A 27467-nucleotide genomic window follows, 5' to 3' on the forward strand; every position below is an offset into this window, starting at 1 on the left:
ACCATCAATGGCCATCAGAGAAATGCAAATCAAAACCACAATGAGATATCATCTCACACCAGTTGGAATGGCAATCATTAAAAAGTCAGGAAACAACAGGTGCTGGAGAGGATGTGGAGAAATAGGAACACTTTTACACTGTTGGTGGGACTGTAAACTAGTTCAACCATTGTGGAAGACAGTGTGGCGATTCCTCAGGGATCTAGAACTAGAAATAGCGTTTGACTCAGCCATCCCATTACTTGCTATATATCCACAGGAATATAAATCATGCTGCTGTAAAGACACATGCACAGGTATGTTTATTATGGCACTACTCACAATAGCAAAGACTTGGAACCAACCCAAATGTCCAACAACGATAGACTGGATTAAGAAAATGTGGCACTTATACACCATGGAATATTATGCAGCCATAAAAAATTATGAGTTCATGTCCTTTGTAGGGACATGGATGAAGCTGGAAACCATCATTCTCGGCAAACTATCGCAAGAGCAAAAAAGCAAACACCGCATGTTCTCACTCATAGGTGGGAAATGAACAATGAGAACACTTGGACACAGGAAAGGGAACATCACACACCGGGGCCTGTTGTGGGGTGGGGGGAGGGAGGAGGGATAGCATTAGGAGATATACCTAATGTAAATGACGAGTTAATGGGTGCAGCACACCAACATGGCACATGTATACATACGTAACAAGCCTGCACGTTGTGCAGGTGTACCCTAGAACTTAAAGTATAATTAAAAAAAAAAAAAAAAAAAACATATATATATATATATATATATATATATATATATATATATATATAAGAAAAAGCATGTGAGACTCAGAACGGGCGAGAGAGTGAGGGCCCGGCACGCTCCCAAGTCCCTGAGCCCCCATGCTTGCCGCAAGGGCTCCCCTATACTCCTCACGGCAGCCATCGCTCTCTCGCCAAACAAAACCGAAGCCCCCAAACAGAAAAAAATGAAAAAAAAAAAAAGATTTTTCACAGATGAAGAAGTTCACATTCATTCGATTCATTGAGCCTGCTGCTGTCCCTGATGCATGGCTGCCGGGACCTGGGATCTGTCCGTAGTAAGCGGCTTGCTGTCTGTAATATTCTCCCCAGACTGCATTGTAGTCTGTCTGGCAGCCTGGGGGAGTTCCTGGACTCCCTCCGGTGGCCACTTGGCGCCTGCTTCTTGAAGTGCTCTTCCCAGGCCTTCGTGTAGTCCTGCTGCCGGGCGCTTCCGGCTGCTGGGGCTGCTGGGCCGATCTTTTTGTAATACTCTTCCCAGGCCTTAGTGTCGTCCGACTGGCCGGTGGGCGGGGACTGAGAGGGCTCACCTTGAGCGGGTGGAGCCCCGGGGACCTGCGCGGGGCCGACGACGGGGCGGGGACTGCTGGTAGTAACGTGAGTAGTAGGCGGCCCATGTGGCGTTGGCGCCCGCGGTAGCCGCAGCTGCTTTGCTTGGATCGTGAGTAGCAGGCGGTTGCCACTGTGGGTAGGTATTGCCCCAGCCCTGGTAAGGAGGGAGCCCCCAGGCACGCGGGGGAGCCCAGGTGGCCCCTGGTTGAAGGGCCCCCTCGATAAGCTGCTCGGCGTGTTGGAACTGCTGGGGCGAACCCTGGATGATGAACAACTTGAAATTGGGATCCCCACTGGATGGTAACTGCCGGGAGATCTCTACGAATGCTCCAGTCTGCTGGTTTATGACTTTCACGTTCTGGCCACCTCGGCCGATGACCAGCCGGCGCTTGTGAGTGGGGATGGAGAAGGTCATCTCCCCGCCAGGGGGCCCCCGGTTGCCTTGGCCTCTTCCTCGGCCTCCCCGGGGGCATGCCTGGACCCCTTGGAGGGCCTGGGGGACCACTCCTGAGGCTCTGGAGGAGGTCGTTGATGATCCGGGCTGCGTGCTCGCACCTGTCTGGGGACCCCATTATATGAGCAATCTTCTCGGGCCCTGTCCCATCATCTTGCTTGAACTGTATCGGCACCCCAGCGTCATTCTGGATCTTCTTGATCATCTCTCCTCTCCGGCCAATGACCACGGCGACAGAATGCCTGGGCACCGGCACATCGATGCCCCCGCCAGTCCGAGATCCGTAATCATTCCAGTCCCCAAAGCCGCCTTGGTCACGTTCCCGGAGGATGTCCATCACCATCTGGCAGGCTTGCTGCACTTTGTAAGGATCCCCAGGGATCCGGAGAGGGTTGTCCACCTTCGTGTTCTGAGAACCATCTTGAATTAAGATCATCTTCACTCCAGCGTATTCCTGCAGCTGTTTCATGGTCTCCCCGCCCTTGGCGATGACCAGGCCGGCCTTGCCCGCAGGGATCATGTCCTGTACAGTGCCATTCTGGCCCCCGTTGGCGGTGTCGTGGAACTGTCCTGGGGGCCCCCCATGACCCCGAGACACAATGTCATCCAGCATCATCTTCGCTTTCTGGAGAGATTCTGGGGCTCTTGTCAAGGACACACTGTGCTTGGGTAGGCCACTGCTGCCTGGAGTAATCTGTACTTTGCAGGCTGAATCCTGTTAGATTTTGTCAATTTGTTCGCCCCCTCTGCCAAAGATCAGGCCCACCACACCGTCTGGGACCCTGTACTCTTCTGTCATTGAAGTCCTGGGGGATGATGGATGGGTCCAAGTTGAGAACTGATTGAGTCTCCCTGGGAAGCCAGCTTCTTGCTCTCCGGTTGATCTCCATCTTCCAACTGTCTCTTATGGCCCCCTAGACCAAAATCAGGAGTGCTGTTATTCACTGTCGTTGCAGCATCACCTACAATTTTGGCTGCGATCTTGGGAGGAGCCAGTCTACAGCCCCAGAAGCATTGAGACAGCCCAGGAGCCGGTCTGTTTCCTGAAAGGAGGCAAAGTCCTCCCATTCTACAGACCTCCACCCCTCCAGGCCATGGGGAGGCTGTAAATGGAGCTGAAGAGGTCAGTCCTAGCAGCACGTGACACCTTGTCATCATGCCTCAATACACGGTGGTGGGAGACCCTCTCCTCTTTTCCTCAAAGAGACAGACCACCTTTCAAGCCACCGAAGCTTCCAAAAACCAGTTCCTATACTCATTTTCCCCATTTTGCCCAAGTGCTCAGCCCTAGATAGTTCCCCTATACACTTTCCTGACTCAAGAGGAAGGACTGTCCGTCCCATCCCCACAATGCCCCTTCCTCCAAGGGAGGGAACGGAAATGGGATTGGGTTGGGGGCAAACACTGCCCTTTGCCCTGATATGGAGAGGAGAGTAAAGACCCTCGGCCCGGGAAGGTGGACCCTGCCTCCAGGCATGGCCTAAGGCCGGGTGAGGAGTGGGGGGCTGTCCCAAAAGTGTGACCTGGAGCTCCTGGGCACCTGAACACCCATGGGCTGCTCCTGGTGACCCCCTGTGTGCCCCTACCCCCTGCAGAGGGTCACCTCCAGGAGCCCACTTGAGGCACTGAAGGAGGGTCAGGCACCTGCCTACGGCCCCAACTATATTTGATTTTTATACCATGTTGGAAAGTTCACATTTCTACTCACTAAATTCAGCAGTTTGATTTTGCATCATAACCTAGGCTTTATTTTATAAGTTCTAATTTATAAGTAGCATATTACTTGGGATTTTAATTGAGTAATAAACACATTATTTTAAATGTGCTCAGATGCAGCCAGCATTTCACACTCATCTGAGTTTGCAGGTGTTTTACTAAACTCAAATGGCCTTTCTTAAATTCAGTAGAAACATGCTCAGAATTATAATACAACAATAATTTAATAGTTAAATATAAATTCATCAGTAACAGCACAAATAAATAGGTTTCCTCCTTAGAAGAAAATTAATTTTTATGAAAGTCGGAAGCTTGGTTTTACTTTTCTTTTTAATGTGGAATAAACTGAAATGTGTCAAAATCTCACCTTCATTTTTTTCTCAATAAATTAAACACCAATCAAAATCAGAGTTTACAGCATATTTGTTTACATTGCTTTAATAATTTTTAAATGCCAGTACTATCTTCCAATGTTTAGGCCAGTCAGTCAATATGAAGTAATCATATAGCTGTGATTACTGGTAGGTACATTCCAACAGAAAAAAAACCTATGTTTTTGTTTTATAGGTTTATATGAAAGAAATATTTGCAATGCTGTCACCTTGCAGTTAGGAAATCTCTCTAATATATAATTAGTTTAAAATTCACTTGAGAAATGCAATAGTATTATTTAAAAATCAATATAACTTTATATTCTGTTCAAAAGGGTCTCAAATATTCAAGGAACATAAAAACACTAAAAATACTTTTAGTATTTTTAAATACTAATAAAAGCTAATAAAAACACTAAAAATATTTTGGCAGAAGAGAAGCATCAAACCCAATTCCCATCTGAATGTTAAAAAATGTTTGAAGTTTTATTTTGTTAGTCTTTTCAACATCTTTTAAATTGATCATCTTACACATGCAAGAAACTATCTTAGAGGCTTTAGAAAATTTACGGATGAAACAGACTCATGGGTATGTGGCTCAGGGGAAATAAGATATACATACAAATAAACAAAATACTATTGTATGATCCAGGCAAAGATGGAATTATGTGAGTTCAAAGGAAAAATAAATTCTTTCCAGAAAAGAGAATCAGGGAAGATATCTTTGTGGAAAAGGGAGAATTTGAGTGTAGCATTGTGACTTGGATATAATTTAGACATGTTATTTTATTGAAAATGATTGGATGTTCCTCAATATCCATGCCTGGAGGCAGGGTCCACCTTCCCCAGGGGGAACAGCATCTTTCCCTACAAGTCCCTTCAAGCACCAACTCTTCTGTGTCTTTTCATCTTCTGGATGGACTACTTACCTCTGAAATATCTTAAAATCTAACATTCAGTCCACTCAACATAATCTCCAATTCATCTAGGGAGCTTCTGCTTTCATCTTCATCTTTGCTTTGCTGTCATTAGTATTTATAGTCTTTAATGGAACAACTTTGGAGCTGAAAGACCTGAAGTCAAGTCCAAGCTCTACTACCTAGTAGCTAAAAAAGCTGCTAAGTTGCTTATTCATCCTAACTCTCAGCGTCCTCATTTTCAAAGTGGTATATATTACCGATAGTTCCCATCTCACAGGATGGTTGAAAGTATTCAATTAGGTAACGTACAAAAAGATTGTAGCACTCTGCCTGGCTTAAATAAAAGCACAATAAATATTAACTTCTGTGTTGTATATCTCGTTATTACTATTTACAAGTCCATTCTTGTCGTATTTTCTTTCTTACTCACACTGAACTATATGATTGATCATTTTCAAGTCTCTTTTATTAGAACTATCAAATCTCATCCTCTTGTCCTTCTGACACACACCGTGTAAACATCCAGACTTGGATCAATCAAATGGCTCATTCTTTTCTGTTCCTACTCACAGCCTGCTGAGTGCTGCTGGATGAAATCACCCAATAGTGGGTTTATTGCGTTTACAATGTTATAGCCTTCCACTATCCTGTGGCACTTAATGCCGCAGGTCAATTCTGTGACATATCTCTGGCCAATTCTTCTCCTACTTAACTACTAAAAGCCTTTCCTATTCCTTTCAAGAATGACTGAACTTGTGAGACCCTCAGTCTCATCAGGGTACCTTGGCCATGAATTTGAAGAACCTTTTAGCAACCTCCTGCTTTCCTTCCACAGCAAGCTGTTCTATGAATACCCCATCCTTCCTGCCTCTCTTTCATAACTTATTGCTTACTTTAAAGGTGACACATTTGTTGAACTTCAGTCTACTTAGATCCAGTTATCACTTCTTAATTACTCTTGCTACTTGTAGACTGTTCTTTCAATTGCCCTCAAGTTTGAACATTTCTAAGGACCTCTTCTTTTCCACTTTTCTTTGCTTTTTGCAATTTCTCCCATTGAAGTCACAAGAATAGTTAAGATTCTATACAAGTTCTGTTATCAAGGACCCTAAATATTTCTGTCTTCATGTAAATGGTGCAATGAACCTAATTTGACATCCTCCTGAAATCATATTCACTCTTTAATCAACTTCATTTTGAACACTGAAATTACTTTTATTATATCTATAACGTCTTTTAATCACCAAAATCAATGAGTTCATCTAATTTCTCAGATATCACACCTTCTTCTGATCCTTCATCTACCTCCCTGTGGGCACTGATTTAGTCTTCTTCCCAGGTCCTTCCGCCTATGTCTCTCCTGATATGCACATGTTGCTTAGGCTCCATCCCAGGTTTCTTCCTCCTTATACATACCCTCCCTGGAAAGTCTCCTCTATTTCCATGACTTCTGTAGCCTATATGCTAAGACATTTATTTCTTATCCAAATTTATTTCTTCAGTTCATTCCTCTCTCCTCATCCAGGTCATCCTTTCAACTGCTGATCAACCTCTTTACCTTGCATTCCAATAATGGCTGGTATTCATTCAGCCAATAAAAAAAATTTAGTGAGTATCTACTATATACCAGGCACAGTGTATGTACTACAGCTATGATGGAGATCAAGGAGACAGTATAGATGGGATGCAGACCTACAAACAGGCAATATAACATAGTGTGATACATGCTATGACAGAGGTAAGTTCAAAGGAGAGGGGAAATTAACCAGTCTTGAGAATGGTTGCTAACTTTAACCCCATTCTGCCCCCTAGCATACCACATGGCACATATTTGGTGCTTAATACACATTTGTTAAATTAAGTGACATCAAAGGTAGAATTTGACAATGAGTTAGTAATACCAGGTGAAGGGGCTCAGAGAGGCTGAAATTATTTCCTAAGACTAAGAAATCTACAAAGGCTCAAGGGATAAAGTGTGTCTGGGGTGATCTTGAGGCAAGTATTTTGGAATAGCCGAAGTGGGACTCAGAAGCTCAGTATACATTAGTTTTCTTCTCCCCTTGTATAACTATTTTACATATATTGTCTCTTTAGGTTCTCAGGTAATTGTTTAAATTTGCATGCTAAGTATAATTATCCCAATTTTACAGATTAGGAAACTGAGGCTCAGAGGGATTGGATGATTTACAAAGTCCCCTAGCTAGAGTCAACTTCATAGTCAGTGTCAGTGATGTCACCTGCGCAGCTGCATAGAAGTTGTTTTTTGTAAGTGAAGTTAGATGGGACAAGGGAACATATGCATAAGCAGATGGGCTACACATAGTGTGTGCTCTTTCCCATCCCATGAGCACAGAATTCTGTTGTGGAATGTGTGAGGTCAGTAAAACTAAAAATCAGTACAAAGTAAGTGTGTCATATCTATGACTGAGCAAGCTTACTATTCAAACCAGAATTTGCTTTAAATGCAAAAACAGGGCAATGGTGTGCTAAGTAACACAAACGACAAAGAAATCTTTTATACTCATGTTACTTCCCTGTACGAGCCAATCCTTTATGCTGAAAATTATAACACAGAAGGAAAAGGAAAGATAGGGCAATGCACACTTTTTAAAAAGTCTTTCCTTATTTATTCATAAGTTGAAAGGAGAGAGTGTTGGCAGAATGTGAGTGTTCTATATCAAGAAATGAAATAAAACAGTTGAAGTAGTGCAGTGTTTTCACTGTTCTGGTAAGAATAAAATACATGGGTGTATTCAAACTAAATGCTCTTATATTTGCATTTTAAACTGGTATTTCTCAATATAAAGATATATGATGAAATGATAAAATTCATGCCAATAATTTAAATTAAAATCTTCTTTATTTAGAACATTGAATAACAAACAAAAACACCATAAGAAGCTGAAGATGGTCTGTCAAAGGAAGAAAAAAGCTTTCATTTTAGTACTTTTAATGGCACCCTTTTTCTACCTTTTTAATAAGGGACTCCACATTTTCATTTTGTAATAGGCCCTAAAAATTATGTAGCTTGTCTTGTCTGCAGCTAATAAATGATCAAGCTGAAATTTGATCTCAGGTTTTCGGCATCCAAATTACACAACATACCCTATTTCCTGTGATACTATGTGGTATTAATCCAGTGAGGTCTATGCATCATTCACCATTTTGACTGCCATAGCTTCTCTTGTCTTTGAAGGATGAAACTATATTAACTGTAGTGGATGCTGAATGCCCTCCCCAAATTTCCTATTCATGACTGAGACATTTATTGCTCCAGCTGCCACATTAGCTGTTGAAGGTTTACAAATGTGTCCCTGCCTCAGAAATGCCTTTGGCCAAAGAGAGCTCCTTGCCTCAATTTAGGACAATTCTGAAAGGCCATCCCAGGTCCAGAGCTCCCCAAAGGACTGACTGTGGCCTTCATTGCTACTGAATTGCAGATCAGCTTCTTTCTCTGCCAGTTCTTCCTTCACTCTCTCCTGGGTCTTACTCCCAAAAGTCCCACAATAAACTTCCAGTACACAAATCTCTGGCTCTGGGTCTCTCTCCCATGAAATCCAACCTAGGAAGTCAACAGTGGACACTGAATTGTAACAAATATGTCTTGCATTTTTCAAATGGACAATTTACAGTGTGTTCATTTGCTAAACGTTCAGTTTTCTGCTTACTTTTACTGTAGCCATAGCTGCAATTACCTTTACTTTTACTCATACCCAGTGAGATCCTGTTATTTTAGTGTTTTACACTGTGGAGTCTCTTTCTGTAAGTTTAGTGGCTCAGCTCTTGCTGAGCTGGAGAAACCGTAATTCCTAAACAAACCAGGAACCCCTTTTACAACCAGTTTAAAATGCAGTTCCTGCTCTTTTAAGCATTTTTCTCACTCAAGGGGAGAAGTATCAAAGCCAGTCATTTGAGAGTGAATCCGTTATCCACCTGAATCATTTTAAAGAAATTATTAAATATCCATGTCTCTTTGTCACCTTAAATGCTTTTGAGTTAAATTTACTCTGAAGTTTTCAACTTGAATTTTCTAAACTATGATCTAAATATTATTCTTTAAAGCAGACTTATTATGGGTCAGGTTAGCTATAAAAGTAATTCTTACTCATGTTCATTTAATTAAAAACATCTCGAAATACATAAATGTCCCAGGCACAAGTTGTTACTGCCCCAGAACAAGTCTGCTGTATACAATGACATTTATTATGATTAAGTGTACATTCTGTAACTCATTTTGGAAACATTTGACTGACTCAACCCTAACTGTTGGCTACCAGAATCAGGAAGATGAAAATATAATAGCTTCTGAGTCATGAGGTGTGGATAAATATGTTTTGTAATATATTTAAGAAAAGAAAATCATCCATAGAGAGGACATTTGATCATTTTTAGAGCTTGTGGATTTTCCAACCAGTCCAGATCAAATCCTGGATATTGGTAGTTAGCAGAGGATCAAATGTGCCACGAATGTGAAAGAGTCAGTATATTTTATTTTGATTGGATCATGGACTACACACCCTTTCTTTTACTCTCTCTCCTTGTTCATGTCAACCACACACATATACGTGGATACACAACTAAACTCTATTCCCCAATGTTATCTGTTAAATAAAACTGAACTCTGAATACAAAAACAAACTGTTTTAAAAACCTCACCTCATATCAAAAGGCAGCTCTGAATGTCCAAAGTGAAACTAAAACAACTGAGTCGATGATGTCCGGGCCCAGAGCCACATGTATTCCTGAGTGCGCAGATGGCAGACACTTGGATATGTAGTGCTGTGATGAGACAGCAAATTTTGTCATGTATTAATACATGTGGCTTGTGGTCATTCAGAGAACAATGTGGACTCCAAAGGGAGCCAAAAGGAGCCGCTTGCCAGGACTGTATCTCCCAAGGCCTAGAGTCATTCCATCAATGCTTTGGCTGTGAAGCGACTAAGGCAGCTGCCAATTGACCCCTCATTTATAAAGACACAAAACAAAAATCAATTTAGGTCCTAATAAAGCAGGCCAAGTGTGAGAATATCGGAAATAGGAAGCACTGGAGGCCGGGCACGGTGGCTCATGCGTGTAATCCCAGCACTTTGAGAGGCTGAGGCAGGCAAATCGCTTGAGCCCGGCAAATCGCTTGAGCCCAGGAGTTCAAAACCAGCCTGGGCAACATGGTGAAACCCTATCTCTATGAAAAATATGAAAATTAGCCAGGTGTAGTGACATGCACCTGTAGTCCCAGGTACTCAGGAGGCTGAGAAGGGAGGATGGCTTGAGCCTGAGAGGCGGAGGTTGTAGTGAGCTGAGATTGTGCCATTGCACTCCAGTCTGAGTGACAGAGTGTGATCTTGTCTTAAAAAAAAAAAAAAAAGAAGTACTGGAAAGCCCTGAAACCATATCAAGGGGCAACTACTGCTCAGCTTTGTTGTAATAATGTGGTAATGTACAATGTAGTAATGCCAAATCTTAGGGGTATCAGAAATCAGATGTTATAAAATACATTACTTTTAAACTGTGTTTGGATTAGCAGAACACATTTCCCAAGTCTTCATAATGGCTACAAACAGGTGTTTGCTACTTCTCTAACCTCCTTCCTACAAGCCTCCTACCAATCTCTCACTCCCTCTGTCACCACCACATTGACCCAGCTGTTCCTGAGCTGTGCAGTGCACTCTCCTGTCTCAAGGCCACTGCACCAGCACTTTCCTCATCAGGAGCACCCTTTCCCTATGTAGCCACATAGCTCATTCCTTCATCTCCTTCATGTCTTTTATTAAATGTCTTCACCTCAGTGAGACCTTCCTTGACCACCCTATTTGAAATCGTAGCCTCTCCCCACACTTCCTCCCTGCTTGATTTTGTTCAAAAACACTTTTCTTCTAATATTATGAATTTTATTTATTGGATTTGTTTTCTATCTCTTCCAACAATAGAATGTAAACTACTCGAAGACAGAGATTTTAGTTTATTTTGCTCATGGCTATGTCCCCAGTGCCTAGAACAGAGGCTGGCATATAGTAGAAACTTCATTAATGATTTTTTAAATGAAGGACTGAATACATAGATGAATCTGCAAGCCATCTTTGTTCTGTGGTTTGGGCTTCCAATTTTTGACATCTTATTTACACTGAAAATCTTATAGCACACCCTGAAGGAAAGAGAGATGATATAGTTTGGGCAGTGAACATCTAAATTATTCCTTTCTAGGAAAGTCAAATAATCAAATGACATCATCCACAAAATTGCAGGGCATTTCTTTCAGTTATAGTGTCCTACAGAAGCAAACTAAAGCATATACAACCATGTCAAACTTATTAATCTCATGATATTTTAGTCGCTCTATTTTCATTCAGTGTTTATTCAATAATCATGAGGCCTTAGAATTTAAACTGCTCAGAACAAGTCCCCTTACCCACAATGTTGAGCTTCAGGTTAAGTCTAAAATTAAGCATATTTCCTTTGCTGATTGGGAAATGAAAATAAATATGAGAGGGGCAAGAGGGAGCAAAGATTAAGCCTGATCTTTGTGAAGGAAAAAAGTTAATTCACGAAGATTATGTTTTCTCTGAAAGACTCACCTTTCCCCTTTACTCTGGCCTATATGAGTCAAAATTTTGGATGCTATTTTTAAGAATTCAGGTCATTTCTCTCTCTCCTTCTACTCTTTGCTCAGAAAAGCTTCAGACAAAGCCACTAAATTTACAAAGTAAAATTCAGGTTGTGGGTGTGTGTATGTTTGTGTTCTCTGACAGAAGAACAGACCAAACATATAGCACTCTTCAAGGACATAGGATAGATGAACATATGTTAATATACAACAGATGTCATGAGAAGCATGAAATACATTTCATGACTCCATAGTAAATTTTGTAAGTCATTGCCACAAGAATTGGTACATAATGAAAATATAAACGTTTGAAACAGATGAATTCTTACATAAAAATAGATCCTTAGTAATTTATGAAAGGTGAATTATTTGGATATATTCTTTGCCCCTTCGAAGTATGTGACAAGTAGGGTTTAGTCTAAAACAGAAACCTCTTTAGCTATTCAATCAGGAAATTTAATTTAGGGTTTACAAAACATTGTAAGACAAGAAAATCAGGGAAACTGCCACAAGTATTCAGGAAATCAGGTAAGGCAGGAGTTGCAGGGGACCTTCATCACCTGTCTCAGTTGTCTGAAGCACCTAAGTAGGTGATTTTCAGGCAGACCCCCAAAAGTCACTGGCAAAACCTCAGATCTGCTATCTGCCAGTGACCCTGTACCTGCTCACTAACTCCAGAGCAATAACAGTGCCTTCTCTTCCACCTTCTCGTGCAAGTGTCTCTCGTTAGAAGACCCTAAATCAGAGCACTACTTACAAGGAGTCTAGAAAACATAGCCTTTATGTTTCTGGGCCTTGCTTCCAGGGAGAGTAAAGAAGGCCCCATGCTGAGACACCAACAGACAATCCTGCTCCAAGTTGAAACCAGTGGAAACAGCGTGTTTTCCTCTGTTTTCTGCAAATGGACTCAATCCATTTAGGCTGAGGCAGGCGAATTCTAGCATGACCCAGTATACCAAACTGTTCTTATGAAAGAACCAGCCACTGCCAGAACCACCAGTGGGTTTAACAACCTTTTTTTTTTTACGGCGTTTTCATTGTCTTAGTAAGACAATCCCAGTCTTCTTTTCACTCACATTCACTGATTCCTTTAAAGAGTTAATTCTGCTGAAAGGTCTTGCTCTATGTGTACATTTCTTAATTGGCATCCCTACTAAGAACAGGGAGCAATGAGGAAAGGTTGTGGAAACAAGGGAAAATTAGTTTATGCAAATAAGGCAGAATGATATTTTACCAGGCTGACACTAAATTTATCTTAGTAAGATTGGTATTACAGTATAGTCTAGCAATTTTCCTCCTGCATCTCTGAAACCTTCCTAGCCTGTGACTCAGTTTCCTACATTAAGGGGCTGTTGCCACTGCAGTTAGGGTAGTCAGAGGAAGGAAATGCTTGCTCACCTTTGCTGTGTTTGGAATAACCACTCCACATCAAAGAGGTGACTCATTCTGTTCACTTGCCAGCTCTGAGCTTGCTTTCTACCTCCCACTACCCTTTCCTGGCTGTGCTGTTCTTGGCTGGAGAGACTTTTCACCAGCAAGTCCAGGTTTGTGGAGCCTGGCACGCTTACCTCCCTGAATGATGAGGCTTTCCAAGGTGGGTTGCTCTACAGGTTGGGACCTGAAGGTGACCACCAGTTTGCCCAACCTACCATTCAAGGTGTATGACTCAAAGTCAAGAAGCTGGGCTTTACTGCTCCTCAAACAGCGAAAGGGAAATGAAATCATTTTATTTCCCCCTTCGTGTTAACAGTAAATATGTAAGCTGAAGATGTTATAAGTTCCTATTTTCATTGGATTTAGAGAAACATGTTGCTGCCTGGAATTACAGAAGCCATCAGGTTCATTTCAGTGAACTCGACAGTGTTACTGTAGTGTGGGGCAGATGGTAAATGCTCAGAAAATATTTATTCGTGTTAGATATACCTCTGTCTGGATGAAAACCATCTTGTGGTAAATAACTTCACTGTAGACATTCTTAGAGAGGGAAAATCCACGCTTCCTTTAATAAAATCCACTACAAGATTCAATATAGAGGAGAATGTGGGCATGGAAAAATAAAGGACTTTGGAATTAATAGAGATAGGTTTGAGATTAGATGCTCTGGGCAACTCCCTTACGTTCTTATCAAATAATGCAGTGTGTGATAAAGGAGTCTGGAGTCAGATTGATCTGTTCTAGAATCTCAGAGGCCCACTTAACAGCTACATGGCTATTGACGGTTGACTTCCTTAATCTTCAGCTTCCTCATGTAATACATAGAGTAATAATGAAATTTTCCTCATAAGCTTGTTGTAAGGATTAAATAAGACAGTGCAAATAAATGTTCTAAACAGAGACCCTAGGACACAATTAGTATCCAATAAATTTTAGATATATTCTAAACTTGTTACCTAACTTGGAAAAAGAAAAAAATAAAACATGCCATACTCTGCTGCAAAGGGATTTTACAGATTCTGTGAACATGAAGAAAATGCCTCCCGAGCGTGATTTGTAAGCATTATCTAACTTCCTCATTGTCATGAGCCCATTCCTTTTCTCCAGCATTTGAATGTGGGCTTGCTGCTATTATCTTTTGGCGTAGTCCTTGAAAATTTGCACATCGGTTTAACAGACCAGCATTTAGAATGTATGCACATGCACCCTGGAACTTATGGAAAAGAAAAAGAATGCTTAGAGCTCTTGATTACTTCCATTAATGATGAGTTTGACAACCTGCATGTGCAAAATCCTCAGATACTTTGCCATTGAACGTTCACATTGCCAGCATTCCCTCATGCTTGGATATTTAGGGGAACTGAAATCGACTCCTGGTGGTAGATTGGTGGTCTTCCTTTGACAGACCCTCTTCAGCTTCTTATGGTGTTTTATTTGCTATTTAATGTTCTAAATAAAGAAGATTTTAATTTAAATTATTGGCATGAATTTTATCATTTCATCATATATCTTTATGTTGAGCAATACCAATTTGAAATGCATATATAAGAGCATTTAGTTTGAATATACCCATGTATTTCATTCTTACCAGAACAGTGAAAACACTCTACTCATTCAACTGTTGTATTTCATATCTTAATATACTACACTCACATTCTGCCATCACTCTCTCCTTTCAACTTACGAATAAATAAGGAAAGACTTTTTAAAAAGTGTGTGTTGCCCTATTTTTCCCTTTCCTTCTTTGTGATAGTCCCTGGACTGACACCTGTTGAAACCAGACCCTTCCAGGATGGTACTGGCAGTAGAATGACCTGACCATGTTAGAGCAAAGCTCCTCTTTCCCCACCTTTCCTTTAAAGCAGCCGGTTAACCTTCTTTGGCCTGCTCTGCTAAGTAATAATGCTTCTGGGGCATTTGGAGAAGAATTGGTGTGAATGGGTTTATATATTACCCAGATGGCCTCACTATTACTCATAGTCAATTGGGAAATTTCCAACCATTTCTACTTCTAATTACCTAAGGGATTTGAACAGACATCTGCTATTGAGCTCATTTGAAAAGAGCATGTCTGAGTATTAGGTTTCACTCAGCAAACATTAAGTGAGAACCATTAGTAAGGGAGTGGGGTGAAATAGAAGAAAGTCCTTCTGGTTTCAGGAAAATATCAATTTAGGTTCAGTCCCCAATTCTGCCACTACTGTGTGTATAACCCTGAGAATGTCAACCTCAGAGCATCTTACTGATCTATAAAATAAAGTAATATCTCTTTTCAATGTTGTGAGGAATAAGAAATATTTTTGTGCTTAAAAACTCCTCAGTAGTAATAAGTGTTTAATAAATGGCAGCTGTTATTAGTGTTGCTTTCTTATTATTCTAAACTTTTCTAGCAAAAGGAAATGCTCAGAGAAACTGTCCGGTTCTTCTTTAGGTGTTCCTATCCCATAAGGCTGTTATATTTAATACAGAAAATGGGTGGAAAAATGCTTAGTAAAACAACAAATATAGAGTTACTATGGTTATTTGGAGAAAAGGCACTTACAGCCTGAGAAACACTGTAGACTAGGCCAAATAGAGTGACTTTCCTTTGTTAGAATATAAGACAAGAGGACAAAAAAGGAATTAGCTTAGGGCATAGCTGAGATAATGTTTCTCATATGCTTCTTGGATTGATTCATTCTTTAATTGAAGCAATTCTAACATAAATTTTGTTTGGTGGTGTTTATGTGTACCTGTGTTCATTTGTGTGTGTATGTATGTGTGTGTGTGCCTCTGTGCATGTACACACTAAATATTTTTATTTGACTGAACAACTTTCGTTTTATTGATCTTAAGGATTAGGACACAAGAAGGAAGAAGAAGGAAAGTTGGAGTTTGCTCTTAATATATTACTAAAAAAATGAAGCTAAAAATATCCTAATATTGCTAGCTGGATGCATTTACACATATTCTAAATCTATAAGGCTTAGGAAATTGCTTATATGAATACTCATTAATTCAGCCTATTCTTTGTCTCTGAGTAGTGGATAACCTTTTTGAAAAGTTGAATTTCTTTACTAACCTGGAAAAACCTACACTATTAGCAGAGCATTTATTCTCTGTAAGCTATCCTGACTAAAAGTCTGGCATTAGAAATTGGCTGTGGCAACATAGGCCATGTGATAAGGGGGTTATTAGATTACCTGAATAATTCTATCAGTAAAGACAGCCTATGTAGGCATGTAACTCAGTCCTCTGAGCCTTGTGGTTAAGTTTTATTTGCTTGCCTTTCCTGGGTAATTACTCAGATTTCCTCATCACTTGGCTATATAGACATCGTGAAGATTTTTAGCTCAAGCTCAGAGAGTTAAGAAAGGCTGATTCGCATAATTGGTATTCTGCCTTTGAAACATCTATTCATTAATGCTTAAATGAATAATTTGCCTGAACTTGCCTTTTGAACTTTCTTGCGTGGGATGCTATTTGCCATCCATGACTATGAGGTTTTACAAGTCTACCTGGAAATACATAGCCTTCTTAAAGTCCTTTCTCCCTTCCTCTCCCTCTTCCTTCCTTGTTTTCTCCCTTTCTTTTTTTTCCTTCCAAATGTTTTTTATAGAATTATATAATGCTAGATCTTGACGGAACCATGGAAATTGTAAGTCTTCTAGTTTTTCACAAACTTCATTAATTCCTACACATGAATTTTAACATATCTAGTTATTTAATATTTTTTCTAAATAGATTATTTTTAAAAAAAAACTAAAATATCCTTTAGATACCTTCCAAAAAACTATATTCAAGGATCATGGACTTAGTAGATTGACTATTTTTTCCTGATAAATAATAAAAGAAATGTGTATCAAGTCAAGTTTAGACATACACCACTTAAAATCATCTCAGTTAGCTTTCAGAAACACTGCCCCAGGCTTCAAATGAGAAAACTGAGGCCCAGAGAAATGTAGTGAAGTTTTCCAGAGGCCAATTAGGAATATAGCTAATAGTTGAAACCATGCTTTCGGATTCTTAAATCCAGGCCTTTCTTGGTGTAGCACACTGACTTGTGTTTCTTATCTATTTGTCAGGTTTTAAGAAATAATCACAAACTAAAATGTTACAGAAAAACCATCAGTAGGCATGCAATGAAAACAGCCCATCTTCCTATTTATTTTTTCTTTAATACTTCTTAGGTCACCAAGGTGCCACAGATGCAAGACAGTGGTCCTCAACAAAAGTACTTATATGGAGGTTCACAAAGACTTTCTAAGGGCATGGATAATGTTAAGGATGTTTTCAGAGCCACACGTATCCTGTGAATTCTTTCCTAAAAAACGGTCTGTAGTTACAAAGAAGCCATGCTTTTCCTCCACCTGGAATCTTAATATGAAGCATTGTCTTGGAGGGAAAAACACTTCAGCTGGTGTAGGCGTGGAAGAGGGAGAGTTTCATGTCTGGGTAACAAATCATAGGGGGGCTCTAATTCTTTGCCTCCTGCTAAAATGAAGAAGGGCTATACAAATTTTTCACTGATAGATCTTTAAAAATACTTTTGCATTGATAGTAATTTTTGGCACAAAAGTTGTATAAAGGTCCAAGAATTAAATGTCATAACTGTAATTAAAAAGTGTTTTCATTCTCATTCATAAATAAAGGTTTTGTTTGTTTGTTTTAGCGTTTACCTCAATTAAAATGACAAGAATAGAAGTAATATCAAACTCTAACTTATTCTAGCAATAAGTAACATTCAGATACAGATCTATGAGGGAAAAACCAAAACCCGTTAAGAGATAATTTTATTCTTTTAGATTTAATGTATACTTATCAATATTTTAATATTTTAATTAGTTATATTAAATGATTCAATAATAGAATGTATTTTGATACATTATTAATACATGCTTACTACTAATAATTGTAATATTACAGAAGAAATATTTTTTAACATTTACAACCTGTTAGGAAATTAAAAAGTTATATTTCTTTTATATTTTTGCTGCAAAGAAGTATAACAGGGTCATTAGTAGAAGATTTAAGAATAAAATAAAATTATATTTTGTGAATTAAATTATATGAAATTTGGATAAAACTTGATGCGAAAGGGAACTTTTAAAATAGGCTTAAAAAATAGAGAGAAGATGTAAAATTTCCAGATGTTAATGAAGAGTTCATTTATGGATTGCTATTTTCTTAGATTTCTGATGACAGGAAATTAAATCACTTTCTTATCTAAATTTCATAAGATGCATTTTAAAATTATATAACAATTTTAAAACAATATAAAAAGATCAATATTTAAGAAAAGTTGGAAGTTACACAATTTGTAATATTTACATTTTGGACAAATTTTAGATATCACTTTAAATTTTTGCAAGAGGTTATAGAGATTTTCATGTTCTTTTAAGGGGTAAATGAAGTTTGGAGAACATTGCTTTCAGGGCTGGAATCAGTTTCCTGGTTGCCAAATGCTCCTTAGGGAATTCTCAGCCTGATACTGGTTTCCAAGGAATGAATACAGTAACTGTCGAAAGGAGCACACTATCATCTGGGTGCTGCCAGGATTCTTGGGACAGTCTTTCAAATGTTCAGGACCCAGCTGAGCCTGGCTGCTCTGTGGTTTTTCTACCTGTCAGACTCATATCTGCAGAAAGTTCAAATTCTGTTAGGAACAACTGCTCTAGTTATAAACAAATCTTCTTCAGCTCCCCATACCACTGTAGAATGTAATGTCTATTTACCAGGTAAAATAAAATGGTTCTTTTCCACATTCTTATAAAAGTTAGAAAAATCCAAGGCAGATAAGAAAAACAGCAGCATGTATTTAAAATAGTTGCATATACAAATGTGTACTTTTAAAAATATGTGTAACCGTGACATTGTTGTTATTCAACTTTTGAAGTGTAATTTGGTATTAAAGTTCATGCTAAAGTTGTCTTTAAAATTCAGAACATAATACTTCACTCTAGTAAATTACTTATCTAATTCTGCTATCCCAGGGAAATACAAATTATTTATGACCTATTTCAGTAACATTATGTTTTGTATCACCAAAAGTTTATAATAGAAGATATACATGAAGTTTCCTTTAACTCTCTTTTCTAATTTTTGAATTTTTTTTGCAAAAAATAAAAAAGAAGGAAAGCAAATTTTCCCATACATTTAAAATAACTGGACTTTTAAATAATTACAAAAGTATAAAAATTGCAAAAAAGGATCTTGCTGAAATTAATAGTCTCAGTCAAGACTTAATAACACATTTCAACCTGATTCTAGGTTAGAAGCAGTTTTTGGCTTCAACTTCAGAGCATTATAAAATATAAATTATAATCTATTCTATTAAATCTTGATTATATTCAAAAGCGTTGACCTCTCTTTCCCAATAGCATTTATGCTCATTTTGGGAGAAATAAAACAAAAAATAACAAATTTAACACTGCATGTGGACAAATTTAACACTACATTGAATTCTTCTACAGAGCTGAGAATCTGGAAATAAACACATTTCTTTGTAATATCATATCATCCTCAACAATTATAATTTTGCCTTATGTCACTCATATTTTACTTCCAGAATGTTTCAAAGAAGCCATGGAAACTATTATCTTTAGAGGAAAAGTAATAGAGAAACACATTTTCATTTAAAAAATTTGTTTCTGTTCTAGACTGGTAAGAGATTTATGATAAATACCATATTGCCTGGAAAGTCAGAAACTTGAGAAATTATTTGGAGCAATTAGGAAAAGCAATTATATGTAAGTATAGATTGCTTTGGCACACTGAAACAGGTCTTCAAATACAGTAAATTAAAAAAAAAAAATTCCCAAAGTCCCCAGTTGTTTTACTTATATTACCTCTTAGATGAATTAATAATTAAAAAAAAAACTGAATCCAACATTTTTACTGGTGTCACAGAGATGAAATAACCCATGATTAGCTCTGACCCATTGAAAAAAAATCACAGGACTCATCCAAAGAATAGAATAGGATGACTTGATAGAAAAGATGGACAAGTGGGAGGACGTATTTGGATTTAATCTTAGTGTGGGTGCAGCATGGTGTTTAGGTCATTTACTTAAGAGAAAGGAAGTGATGAGTCATACCTTGCCTTTTTGATAAAAATCACGCAGCAATTCATGCTTTATTCAGTGTTTAAATTAGTATATCTATTTATGATATTTACAGTAACCATGTTCCAAGCTGATTAAGCTTTAATCACACCTGACTAAGCAAGTAGGCATGAAAGACAGAGAATAAGTCATAATTATTACTTGCTTACACATATCCTTATAACATTCAGGGATTTGGAGTCACTTTCAGTCTCTGTGGCTAATTTTACCCTACCTTCTCTACAGAAGATAAATTAACTTGCGGCATAATAAAGAAATCGAAAGTGCAGAAAATATTTATTTGATAGCCTCTCAGGTGTTACTCAGTAATCTGCTGTTTTCACACAGGTTAAGAAAGCTATATTTCCCCAAAATGTCAGGGAAAATTGAAAGTCAAAAAAGCTGTGCATTTAACTATCCCTTTCTCTACACATTCAACCAGAACAGAAGCACTTAGCTCCCATACACAGCCGTATGAAATCTTCTCACTTTCTATGGGTTTGGGCAAGTCTGGTCTTCAACCTTTGGCTTGGCAGGCTGTGGGATAGAAGAATTTAACAGATTAAGCTCTTATACTTTGCTCTGGAATACTTTCTTTAAATATGAATAAGAATTAGCTGAATCATTTGGATTTTTGAAATTTTTATTTAGTTTTCAATTTTTATTTTTTAAGAAGGAGTCTGCTGTGTCACCCAGGCTGGAGTGTAGTGGTGCAATCTTGGCTCACTGCAACTTCCGCCTCCTGGGTTCAAGCAATTCTCCTGCCTCAGCCTCCAGAGTAGGTGAGATTACAGGCACACCCCATCACGCCTGGCTAATTTTTGTGTTTTTAGTAGAGTTGGGGTCTCACCGTTTTGGCCAGGCTGGTCTTGAACTCCTGGCCTCAAGTGGTCTGCCCACCACGGCCTCCCAAAGTGCTGGGTTTACAGGGGTGAGCCGCCGCACCTTGCCCATTTGGATGTTTTCAAGGTGTAAACAAAATATCTGCTGAAATATCTTTTTAAATATCATTAATGACAACTTATAATCTTTAGCTTACTTATAGCAAGGAAAATAAAAAAAAATATATCCTCTTTACATGTTTTATGTTTGATGTTAGATTTCAAACATTTTTAAAGTAAAATACCAAAATGTGTGGTGGTATTTTGTTTTGTTCTGTTTCAAATATAATAAAAATAATGCTCGTAAATGTCACTTAGCTCCAAAATATCGTAATTGAAGAGTAACCCTGCAGATATACTCTAGGAACATTACAAATGTATAAGAACACTTATATAAAGTTCATATAAAGTTGAGAGCATAGTGCTACGGAAGTTTTCTGTGAGTTCTCTTGATGGGTCTAAACTGCTAATAAATATGGATTCAAAATAATGGAAAAAAGGGAAAAGAAAAATGCCCCCTTTTGCAAAACAACAATAACAGCAACAACTTATTATAAGACCTTTATTGGTTTAAGCACATGCAATTTAACTTTTACAAAGCAAAGGTTCAACTAGGAATAAAGGAGAAGACCCCAAATCTTTGAAAAGTGAACTCAGAAGTTGGCAAAAAATTTCATTTTTTTCATTTCCTCCTTCTCTCCCTCCCTCTTTCTTTCCTTCTTTTTTCCTTCCTTTCAGTATAAAGCCTGTATTCTCCTTTCCTTTTATCACACTTGTGGAGAGTATTATAATTGTCATATTAGTTTCTCATATATTACAAATGTAAATGAAAATAAGTATCATTATGATATTTAGTAAATGTCTACACAGGGATTTTCCAAAATGATGGTTGCTGCCATGTCCATTTATGTTTAACATTCTGCTTAGAAACACTTTTCAGTGTAGAAATTTTCCTGGAATGTTTTTGCTCATGGTTCCCCCTCATTGGAGGGTTCTACCTGGTTCATTCTGTCTGTCTTTCATTCCACCTCCTACCCAGTGATCGTGTGGGAAATATTTTGACAAGTCTAATGCTTTCCATCAAAGTACAAAGCACTTAACTAACAGCAGCACACTAAGAGAATAAAATCACTTCTAAAGGCTTCACTATTTGTCAGTTAAAAAAGTGTCAGATCAAAAACCTGATTAGTAAGTTTTTTACCTAATAATTTCAATAACTGACATGCTTGTTGGTGGCACATTGTATAATTTTTGTTTTATTTTTAAAAATTTTTGGCAAAGTTTGAAAAGAATGAATACCCAGCGCTCATATTGCCTATTTGGATAATTCATACACTTTTTGATTTTAAACCTGAAGTAGTATCATCCTGTAACTTTGAATTTAGACATGCATTCATCTCATAATTTCAGACGATGGCATTAAATTGGAAGGAAAATTATGTCACAAGGTGAGGCACATTATGTATTTCCATTTCTCCTGCTCCTTATGGCCATGATGCCTCTATGAAACTAAACTTACAGAGTGCTGGAGACCAAAGAGACATGATAAATCATTTAATGGCATTTCTTCTCTTTACAGATGTGCAAACTGAAGTTCAAGGAGCCAGTATGGTTTTGTACAAGAGCTTGAGTTTTGGAGTCAAACAGAACCAGGCTTGAATTCTGTCTTAGTAACTATATAAACTTAGACAGGTTACTTGAGTTTGCTGATTCTTGGAATTTTCTTTCATGGAATGGAGATAATAATAATTACTTGCTAGGAATGCCATGGAGGTTTTAATTAAAATTGTATATTTTAATGCCTGGTAAGCAGTAGACAGTTGGTGCTTCTTAGTTCTCTTGACTTCTCAAGGTAACAAAGTAAATTAGTGACAAAAACTTGCTTTAGAAGATTTGAGCAAAACAGACTTCTATTTTATGCTACTTCTATCATAATTTGCTGTGGAGTCCCTAAGGAAGCCTCTGCTTCTGGAATCGAAATCCCTCACCCTGCCTAATTCACCACTTTTGTCAACAAATGAGGCATCTTTATCCAAGTCTGGAGCCTCTATGGTTTGTCCAAGTGGAGATGGGAGATGCAGAAATCACTTCCTAATTATGGAAGACCAGTGACTCAAGCTGAGGTAATAGTCCTAAAATGAGGGTGTGCCTGTTTGGATTATCAATGACAGTTTATTACTCACTAAGTAATATATTATGGAATTAATATCCAAACCTTTATCATAGACCTTATTATGCCAGAAGTTGTTTACTCATAGACCCTTAATGGCATAGTTGCAGAAGATTCCCAAAACCCCACTTTTCTAATTCCAGTAAATTTCCATTCCCTTTTTCCACCAAGTAATCTGAAAGCTACACTTTCTTTTTTTCCCCATCATAATTCATTAATATCCACTGTTCTAACTGTTCTTTTTGTAGGCTTTTTAGAACTTAGTTTTCTTAAAAGAAATATCTCTCAATCCTTGAACGTTTTCTTGGTTCCCTTCCAGTGTTTCGGTATGTAGCAACAACTTCTAGTTTGTTGCCCTAGCTGAGAGGTTGAAAAGCTACAGCCCTATAGGCCAAATCCAACCCTCTGCCTGATTGTATATGACTAGTCAGCTAAGAATGGTTTTAATATTCTTAAATGGTTAAAAAAACTTTAAAAGAAAAATATTTCATGGCATAAAAATTATGTGAAATTCAAATTCCAATGTCTACAAGTAAAGAGCAATTGTAACATAGTTGTACATATTACATATTGGCTATGGCTGCTTTGCACTACAATAGCAGAGTTGAACAGCTGTAACAGAGACGATAGAGCCTGAAACACTTAAAATCTTTATTATCTGACCCTTCATATAAATTTGCTGACCTCTGCCAGACTCTCAGAAGTCAGCTCTCCCCCTGACCTTTAAAACCAATTTTGTCAATTGTACTTGGATATATTTCTCTAATCTGCCTGTCTCCATCCTAGACAAGCTGCCATCACAGTTCACATACACTACTATAATTGTCTCCTAAATCGGCTCCTAACATATATTTTCACCCCTCCAATCTATTTACCATGCATAAAGAAAATTGTAAAATTTGATCATACCAGTTAATCATACTGCTTAATATCATTCAATTCCTTCCCATTGCTCTTAGAATAAAAACCAAATTCTTTTTTTTTTTTTTTTTTGAGACAGAGTCTCATTCTGTTGTCCAGGCTGGAGTGCAGTGGCACAATCTCGGCTCAGTGCAACCTCCGCCTCCCGAGTTCACGCCATTCTCCTGCCTCAGCCTCCCAAGTAGCTGGGACTACAGGTGCTCGCCACCACGCCTGGCTAATTTTTTGTATTTTTTAGTAGAGATGGAGTTTCACCATGTTAACTAGGATGGTCTCGATCTCCTGATCTCATGATCCACCCGCCTTGGCCCCCCAAAGTGCTGAGATTACAGGTGTGAGCCACTGTGCCCGGCCAAAATCCCAAATTCTTAATATGGTTTTGATGGCAAACTTTAATGGCAAAAACTGCAATTACTTTTGCACCATCCAACCTAGTACTTAGCTCAACCCTCTCATATCAAGAACAATGTGACTTTGATGCCATTGCTTATGCTATTTTCTACCTATTCTTATCAGCCATCTTTTTGTCCCTATGTTCTCCCACTTTTCTCATTTATAGTGCACATGTTCAGGAGTAGACTGTTGAGTTACTTATATTCCTCTGTTTGGGGCAACTTTCCATTATTTTTCCATGCCAAGTGTCTCCCTTTTTTCTTTTCTATTTTACCTTCAATTATTTTAGTACATGGCTCACAGTCCTTTTCTTCTTTACATATCATCATCAGTGTCAATGATTTGATCATCCATGGTGCTGACTGCTGTGATTGGTCTCACTGTACTTTATCCTTCCCAATAGAAGTGACACTGCTCCACCTCAAAGTTCTTGGGCTCCTAAATTCATTCCCCTATGTTGGGCTTTTTCATTCCTTCACTCCAGTCAACTCTCTATCCTCATTATAATTTTTCTCTTGAATGCTTCAAAGGTCTCTTAACACTTTGAGTCTCATGGTGCCTTTATTGATATCCTAAATGACTTTTCATGAGTGGGTCACAGTGTAGCCATGAACACAGCAGCAGCCACCAGCCAGGGGAAGCTCATGTTGCCTTCCACTTCTGTACTTAATCTCAGGAATCCAAGCCTTGGTTTATTACAAGCTTATGCTCACTGACTTCAGCTGGACCCTCATTACTGCATAGCAAGGGTATGGTGAATCACTCATCATTTTTCTAGAACTGAATACCTCTCTCTAACTTTCTCCATGAGAACTGATAGACTTAATAGAGTCTTCGGCTTCAACTATGCTCAGAAACCTCAGGCCTTTTTTGTTCCTTTAGCATCCCTTGCTTCCACCTCAAATCTCTTTGGCTCTATGTTTTCCTTTAGTCTCTACCTGCCTCCTAACCCCCTTCCAAATTTCTGACAAAGAAGAGACTTCCTTTCCTCTATATTTCTTCTATGTTCAACTTCTAGGACTTGTTTTTATTTTTAAAATTTTCATCCTCAAATTCTACTTCTCCTGGCGCTTTTTCCTTGCCTACAAACATTTTTAGTCCTCACCTAGTCTATAATCTCTTCCCTCAAATCCATTATATTCAAAACTGTCATTTTTTCTTTTTCTTTCTAACGTTTTAAAAGACTTGCCTCCATGTCTCACTACTAGCTTACTCTCAATTACTATCAATGAGCTTCAGTCCCAACTGATCGCTGAAAATGCTGTATTTAAGGAGAGTAGTGACCTGTGATCTCAAATTACAGAGAACTATTCTGTGTTTTTATCCCTTTCAGCCAATCTGCAGTATTGATCACCACCCTTTGACACCAGTCAAAAGGATAGGAGAAGAATCCATTATGTAACTCATGCTAATGCTAAGATACAGAATCAATCAAAGTGTCCATCAACAGATAAATAGATAAAGGAAATGTGCTGTATATACACAATGGAATACTGTTCCACCATAAAAAAAGAAGAAAATCTTGTCATTTGTGACAACATGGATGAACCTGGAGGACATTATGGTAAGTGAAATAAGCCTGGCGCAGAAAGACAAATACCGCATGATTTCCCTTATATGTGGAATCTAAAGAAATGACTTATTAGAAGAGGAGGGTGGAATTGTGTTTACCGGGGGCTGGCAGGGTGGGTTGAGGAGATGCTTGTCAAAGGGTACAAAATTTCAGTTATATTGGAGAAATAAGTTCAAGAGATCTATGATACAACATGGTCACTATAGTTGATAAAAATGTGTTGTATTCTTGAAAATTGCCAGGAGAGTAGATATTAAGTGTTCTCATACCACAAAAAATAAGTATATAAGGTAATATATATGTTAATTAGCTTGGTTTAGCTGCATATATTTTACATATAATATATTAACATATAATACTATAATACCTATATAATATAAAAATATAAAAGTATATATTAACATATAATACATATATTAATTAGCTTGATTTAGCCACATATATTTGAAATACATGTTTATAATATTTCAAAACTTCATGTTGTACATGATAAATATATACAATTTATATTTGTCAATTAAGAAAAATAAATGAATAAATCAGAATAAAAAGAAATGCAAAATTTCAGGCATAACTCTAGACCCACTAAATCAAAGTCTTGGGAATAAACTCCAGGAATCTTTATTTAACAAGCTTTCTGAGCGATTCTGATACCTTTTAAAGTATGACAAGCTCTGCTGTTTCATAATCAGAGGTGGTAAATTAGGGAAAATTCTTTTGGGGCAGCAATAGACCACCAGCAATGTGCTTCAGCTTCAAGTGCTGAGTGAGCAAGCAAGACCTTGATTGGAAAGAAGCTTTTTGGAGCCAGCTGGCAGACCCGAAACAATTCTGGGCACGAATATTCTGGGCACAGGGACTCCACTGTGTGGCTGCCAGAGCCTACCTCTCAGAGAAGCACTGGGGCCAGCCAAGAAACAAATGCCATTTCTTTCACTTCCTTTTACTTCTCTTTCCTGACCCAGTGGCACTGGTGACCTGTCCGCCAGATTTAATTACAGGCTGGGAGAGAAGGTCTAGTGTTTAGATTTGGTTCCCTAAGGAAATAATGACTGATTTCAGCTGGTGAGATTTGTGCTTTCAAAAGGATAGAAGGACTGCATGAGCTCAGAAGCCTGAAAGATTAGCATCCTCTGTGAAAGCGTCCAGCCAACCTCAAGGATGAGCTGAAAACAGGATGAACAGTGGCCAAGAAATGTAGTTCACCTTGCTGGGATTTATGGCGCAGCCAGGAATATTTGTAGGAAGCACAGAAACCTGTCCAGGTTCAGCACTAGCCCACACACATTCCTGGAGACTTGTTTCTTCTTTATCATATAGTGGTTAGCAACATATAACATATATATTGGGTTCACAGGTCTAGGATCATATTTCCCAAAAATAAGCCTAGTGCATCCTCTTTATTCTTCTCACACTTTCATTCTCTTTCTGGTACTTAAGGCAGATGTCAGAGTAAATGTTTGTCTCCCCAAAGCATCATAAATACACATAGAAGGATTTAAAATGAGAAATACCATCTCCCTCATAGGATTAATAACATAAATATTATCCATTTTTCACTTGCATGGAAACTTATAGACCTCTTTTTTGTTGTTG

General features: G+C 38.4%; 1 protein-coding gene and 1 pseudogene across 1 annotated transcript in view; both read right to left on the reverse strand.

Annotated features, from left to right (window-relative positions):
- The window catches only part of LOC134728517 (basic proline-rich protein-like), a 132276-nt gene that overhangs the window by 14009 nt on the left and 90800 nt on the right, over window positions 1–27467 (reverse strand). The gene's annotated exons all lie outside the window — the stretch shown is intronic.
- On the reverse strand, window positions 794–3068 carry LOC100967761 (far upstream element-binding protein 2-like; annotated as a pseudogene).

The sequence above is a fragment of the Pan paniscus genome, chromosome 11, assembly GCF_029289425.2.
Source record: "Pan paniscus chromosome 11, NHGRI_mPanPan1-v2.0_pri, whole genome shotgun sequence".
Taxonomy (NCBI): Eukaryota; Metazoa; Chordata; class Mammalia; order Primates; family Hominidae; genus Pan; species Pan paniscus.